This window comes from Anomaloglossus baeobatrachus, unplaced genomic scaffold (genome assembly GCF_048569485.1).
Source record: "Anomaloglossus baeobatrachus isolate aAnoBae1 unplaced genomic scaffold, aAnoBae1.hap1 Scaffold_3402, whole genome shotgun sequence".
NCBI classification, from domain to species: Eukaryota; Metazoa; Chordata; class Amphibia; order Anura; family Aromobatidae; genus Anomaloglossus; species Anomaloglossus baeobatrachus.
In genome coordinates, this window is record NW_027442774.1 from 15,327 (window position 1) to 21,846 (window position 6,520).

Below are 6,520 nucleotides of genomic sequence, written 5' to 3' on the forward strand. Positions count from 1 at the left end.
GGATTTATAAAAATTCTTCCACTGCGCTTCTACTGCACAATGCAGCGTACTGGAAGGAACGAAACTACTCTGCGTCCAAAACACTGCAAACCCTGATTGTGGGCACACAGCCTAAAACGCTACAGTGGATGGATGGATGCATGTCAAACACATATATAATGTCCCACCCCCTACATATTCTAAGCTGGCACCCTTTAATGCCTTTCATGTGGCACAACAGGGTGCTTAGCCTTGTATTTAGCTGAAAACTAAATAAATAATTAAAATAAACGACATGGGGTCCCCCCTATTTTTGATAGCCAGCTAGGATAAAGCAGACAGCTGCAGCCTGCAGACCACAGCTAACAGCTTCACCTTGGCTGGTAATCCAATGTGGAGGGCACCCCAGGCTGTTTGTTTTAATTATTTATAAATAATTACAAAACATGGGGTCCCCCCAAATTGGATTACCAGCCAAGGTGAAGCTGACAGTTGGGGTCTGGGATTCTCAGGGTGGGAAGTGCCATGGTTATTGAACTCTTCCTAGTATAAAAATAGCAGGCCGCAGCCGCCCCAGAAGTGGCGCATCTATAATATGGGCCAATCCTGGCACTTCGCCCCAGCTCATCCTGATGCCCTGGTGCGGTGGCAAACGGGGTAATAAATGGGGTTGGTACCAGCTGTAATGTCACCTGGCATCAAGCCCAGCGGTTAGTGATGTCACGGCGTCTATCAGATACCCGACATCACAACTGTCAGTAATAAAAAAAAAAATAGACAACAAAAAAAGGAACACCGGGGGTTTATAGGGGGTGACCTGGCTGAACCTAGGGAGGAGTTTTGTGTTGCATCTGCTATGGCACATGCGACAGCAATCAGGAAGGAGGAGGGTGAATGTGGCCGGCATGCTGCCATCTTGAATTATGGAGAGGGGGTTGGGGGGGGTCACTTTGGCGACACCTGACGACCGGAGGGGATTGGAGATTTATCTACCATCTGACATGTTTGATCATGCCATTTGGGAGATAAATCATTTTTCACCGTGCGCTGTCATTTACTGTAACGTGACCATCAGTATACAGTGTATACCGATGATTACGTGAATGGGGACCGGAAAAAACGACCCGAATCATGATCTCCAGGGTCTCACCTACCCCCGGTAGCTAAAATACCAAAGATTTTCCGACGCTTGGGGGCGCTATTTACTTTTTTCTGCCTGCCGTTTATCTCCGTAAGGCTGTTGTAATGGGGTTAAATGTCAGTAATGTAGAAATAACCATCAGCCATGTGAGAAAAAGAAAACTTTGTAAAATATCCTGTTCAGGAAAAGGTAATTGAAAATAATATAATTTATAATTAACTCCTTCATGGACCGATACTCTAATAATATGTAGAATATAATGTTCTGACGATATATATAGTGATATTTTAATTGCTGAGTATGAAATCATAAAGCTGCCCCCCAGATTATCTCCCCAGCTTCATATATTAAGCAGAGTTATAGCACGTCTATATGAAATGCACTGTGAAGAAATAACATCGTCCTGTCCCTTTAAATTCTGTGTGTTGCATGACACTGGTCAGCAGCCAATAAGATTGCTGGATTTGAATCTGAAGAAACACAAACAAACTGTCGCTCTCCTCAGTGTTTTACAGACAGTGACGAGTGGAGTTGTATATCGGTGAGTAGCCGCCATCACATCCCCTGATGACCGGACACTGATTTATCTCCTCTCCTCGATGCTTCTTTCCTGTTATCTGGAATCCGCTGATGATTTTATCATTTCACCTAAACTCAAAACAGGCGAGAAACCGGGCAGAGACGAGAATTCTGCCACAACCGCTGCTGTCACCGGCCACTAGGGGGCGCTATCAGTACAATCTGTATTTACTGGTGCACTGGGCTCCCCCTAGTGGCTGCAGGAAAGCAGAGGTTTATGTTTAGGTCACACAGGACACTGCTGCCGGTATTATTTATTGGGGCATTATTTACCACTAATGTCAGTGGAATTAGTGTCCTGACACTGTTATTGGGGGTTAGGCTCTACGTGCTGGTAATGAAGTCACTGTCGCTGTCATTTTTGTGGGGTTAGTTGTTTTTATTTGCATGAAGAACATAGGAATCCATGTTTGCCATATATATCTTTATTTACAGGCCCCAGTACAATCCAATGTACAATGTTTTCCATGTGGTATTAACTATACTGGAGACTCTACAAACACCCAGAATAGACTGGGTTTGCTCATGTTGCCTCCATGTATGGGTGTAATGGGGTCTGATAACTGGGGGGACGCGCACTATGAATATGTGTGGGATCTGCGGTGTTTGTGTATTTATCAGATCTATGACTAAATCTTTTTTGGATTCACAGATTTTACTATGGAGTTGTCAATGTACGATATTTACAAGATGGCACAGAGCAGCCGCTCTATGGAGGTCTGCAGCTTTATTATACACAGAGCCTCGTCCTATTGTTCATCCCTGATGAGAGGACACTCACCAGATTCTGTTTTCTTTAGGACGTCTCCCGCCGCCGGCACTGCATCTTCGGCTCTGGATACGTATCATGTGAGATTATTATTTTATAGAATAACAATTTCCAGTAAATCTGAGAATAAAGTGTCATTCCTATAATCCAGCATTTAATAATCCAGAACATGTATTAGTCCAGCACAGAATTACAGCACATTGTCAGATAGAAAATAGTTTTCCATAGTAATTTGTGTGATTTTCTTTGCATAGAATCATTCAGAATCCAGCAGGTCACGGTGATTTGGGTTAAAGGAATTTTCCTGTAATTTTAAGGATTTCTGGACATTGTATGATTTAACCCATTATCTGCTTGTGTTTTCTCTCCAGATTGTCCCAGCACAAGGGAGGAGGCGGAAAACCAACTTCTCATCTACAGCACAAGATTCCTCCCGTCACCAATCTTCAATATGGAGGTGACTGATCACTCCGCATATTATGTCCTCGTGTTCTGTCCATAGATGTAAAGGAATGTCTCAGCAGACAATTAACTTGCTCTTTTTTTCTTAGCGCCTGATGCCGACCAACCGCGAAGCACAGAAAAAATATCTTCCATATCCTTTATATGAAGAAAGACTTGAGCCGCCATCATGGACGCCAGAGCCGCCATCATGGACGCCAGAGCCGCCATCATGGACGCCAGAGCCGCCATCATGGACGCCAGAGCCGCCATCATGGACGCCAGAGCCGCCATCATGGACGCCAGAAGAGCAAAATGAAGAGATAATGGAACCAATGGAGGTGAAAGACCAGGAAGAAAGTGAGAAAGAAGACACCAAGAAGACGCCACAGCAGCGGAATGAAGTGGTGATATCCGATCCACTAAAATATCGGGAGGTGAAAGACTTTGAAGAAGATGAGAAAGAAGACACTAAGAAGAAAGAAAAGAAAGGTTCAGGAGCTCAACGACGAATGGTTCAAAATACCACAACAAGCACACAGAACCAGCCGGCAAAGAGAAAACAAGATCAGGACCAGCCAGCACAGCGTCAACAAGATCAGAACCAGCCAGCAAAAAGACAACAAGATCAGAGGCAGCCAGGAAAGAGACAACGAGATCAAAACCAGCCGGCAGAGAGTCAACGAGACCAGAGCCAGCCAGCAAAGAGACAGCGAGATGAGAACCAGACGGTACAGAGTCAACGAGATCAGAGTCCGCCGGCACAAAGTCAACGACTTCGGATCCACTTGGCAAAGAGACAGAGACTTCAGAAAAAGCCAGCAAAGAGACCAGTTAAGAAGCAGCCTGCACAGAGACAGATGATCCGCCAGCAGTCCTCCGTATTCAAAAAGATGTGCACCAACCTCAGTAAAATAAAAAACACCGTATGGACCAAGCTCTTCAAAGCGATGAGACGCTGATGGACTGTGGACCCAACATACAAGCTGTAAGAACATCAACAGCATAAAATCTGGTGAGTATAATAAATTATTAATAATAATAATAATAATAATAATCAAAAAATAGTAAATATTAGGTTTAGAAATAGGTTAAAAATGTAGTAAAAACATTAAAGACATATATAATAGAAGCAGTAATATAGTATCTAATATCATAATAATAATAAGCAGTAACTCTAACATTAATTGTATAATAATGATAAATAGATCCATAAAAATCTCAGCAGGTTTGATCCAGGGTTATTGGACTGATCGCCTTTTCCCGGGGTCGAGAAGGAATTTTTCCCCTTGAGACACAAATTGGCTGAACGTGTCCAAGGGTTTTTGCCTTCTTCTGGATCAACAGCTTTAGAAATAGGAATTTAAGTTATAATTTTAGTAAAATATCAATACAAATGTTAGTAATAATAGTAATAATAAAAAATAACAAAAATATCTAGAATAAAATATGACAGTAGAATAATATTAAAATAGTAATACGATCAGTAAAATAGCAACAAACGAAAAATAGCATAAATAATAATAATAGTAATAATAATTTTACAGTATTTATAGTAATGACTAGAATAATTAGTAGATCAATAATAGGTATTAGGGGATTTGATCCAGGGTCTTGGACTGATCGCCTTTTCCTGGGGTCGAGAAGGAATTTTTCCCCTTGAGACACAAATTGGCTGAACGTGTCCAAGGGTTTTTGCCTTCTTCTGGATCAACAGCTTTAAGAATAGGGATCTAATTCATAGCAAATAAAGAAATAAAATGGATATTAGTAATAATAATTATATTAGAAAGAATAGGTTAAAAAGGATAGAAATAGTAGTTAAAAAAATAATGGTAATGAAATAGTAATACAAATTATAATATTACATTATTATTAGGAATAATATAATTCTAACAATACATTATTAGGTACTGTCAGATTTGATCCAGGGTTCTCTGACTGATCGCCTTTTCCAGGGGTCGAGAAGGAATTTTTACCCTGTGACACAAATTGGCTGAATGTGTCCAGGGGTTTTTTCGCCTTCTTCTGGATCAACAGCTTTAATTCTAGTGATCTCATAGTACTAGACTAATGATAGTAATAATAAAGTATAATAATATTGTAATAGTAATGAATAGGTTACTAGGATAATAATAAGAATATTACAAATACAATAAATAGGTTAGTGTAGGGCCCCATCTGATGAGGTCGCCTTGTCGTTGGCAGATGGGCTTGCACAATTTGGTTAAAATGTGCACTAAGAACCTCAAATTAATAAGTATAGTAAATATGGCAGTAATAAAAGATAAACTATTATAAATATAACTTTCTGTCGTTGCCTTTATTTTCCTGCAAAAAAGAAAAACAGAAAATAAAACACATTTACAAACATTTGTCTTTCAATGTAGCAATGAGATGCATGATCTAGATGTCGCCTGCAAATGCCGCTGTGTAGCCCTAATCTAAAGTGTATCACTGGTGGCCAATCAGCCAATAATTGTGAGCTATGGGAATGATGGGTCCAGTTGTTCTCATATGCATACAGTCTTGTGGGACGCACAGTGCGCTTACATGGACGATCATGACGGACATTCTTTGTACCGTGTTAGCCGGTGGATAGAAGAAAAATATTTAAAAGAGATGAGAGTCCTCAGAAGTGGATCCAAGTTTCATTAGTATTTTCCATCAGTCATCAGAGTTTGGTCAGAGGACCATGTGTGAGAGGAGAGCTCCTTTTCTGCAGATCACAGCAATGCTGCTCTGATCTACAGAAATAAATGAGCGATCAGACTGCTGATCCTTTTACTCCCCTAGGGGGTCAAGTAAAAAAAAAAAGTTTTAAAAAAAAAAAATGAAAAAAAACCTAAAAAGTTGAAATCACCCCCTGATCGCCCAATTGAAAATTAAAGAGTTAAAAAAAAGAAAAAATATACAGGTTTGGTATCACCGCATTCAGAATGGCCCGATCTATAAAAATATAAAATCAATTAATCTGATCGATAAACGGCGTAGCATCAAAAAAATTCCAAACGACAAAATTACATTTCTTGGTCGCCGTAAATTTTGCACAAAATGCAATAACAGGCGATCAAAACGTAGCATCTGTGCAAAAATGGTACTGTTAAAAACGTCAGCTCGAGATGCAAAAAAAGAAGCCATCACTGAGCCATAGATCCCGAAAAATGAGAATGCTACAGTTTTCGGGAAATGATGCAAACGTCTGCATTTTCTTTCACCCTTTAGATAACAGTAAACTTATACATGTTTGGTGTCTCTGAACTCGTAATGACCTGAAGCATCACACCAACACATCAGTTGTACTATATAGTGAACAAGGTGAATAAAATATCCCCAAAACAATTGTGCAATTACCGTATTTATCGCTTTATAAGACGCACTTGGATGATAAGATGCACCCCAAATTTAGAGATAAAGGTAAAAAATAAAAATGAGGTCCGTCTTATATTCCGGTGTTGTCTTACTGGAGGGGGGGCAGCAGTGGTGGTGAAGCGGGGTCACAGCACGTAAAGGTTGTGCTGGCAGGCGCGGTGGGTCAATGGAGGCTAGCGCGTCGACGTCCGTGGCGGCAGGACAGTGGCGGCGTCCCGTGGCGGCAGGCGCGGAGGGTG

General features: G+C 40.8%; 1 long non-coding RNA gene across 1 annotated transcript; it reads right to left on the minus strand.

Moving 5' to 3' along the window:
- Positions 1 to 3,190: 3,190 nt before the first annotated feature.
- On the minus strand, positions 3,191 to 4,936 carry LOC142271883 (uncharacterized). The gene is made up of 3 exons (XR_012736857.1): positions 4,812 to 4,936; positions 3,815 to 3,895; positions 3,191 to 3,380 (listed from the first exon to the last, which is right to left on the minus strand). It is a non-coding gene; the product is annotated as an uncharacterized LOC142271883 (long non-coding RNA).
- Between the last annotated feature and the right edge of the window lie 1,584 nt (positions 4,937 to 6,520).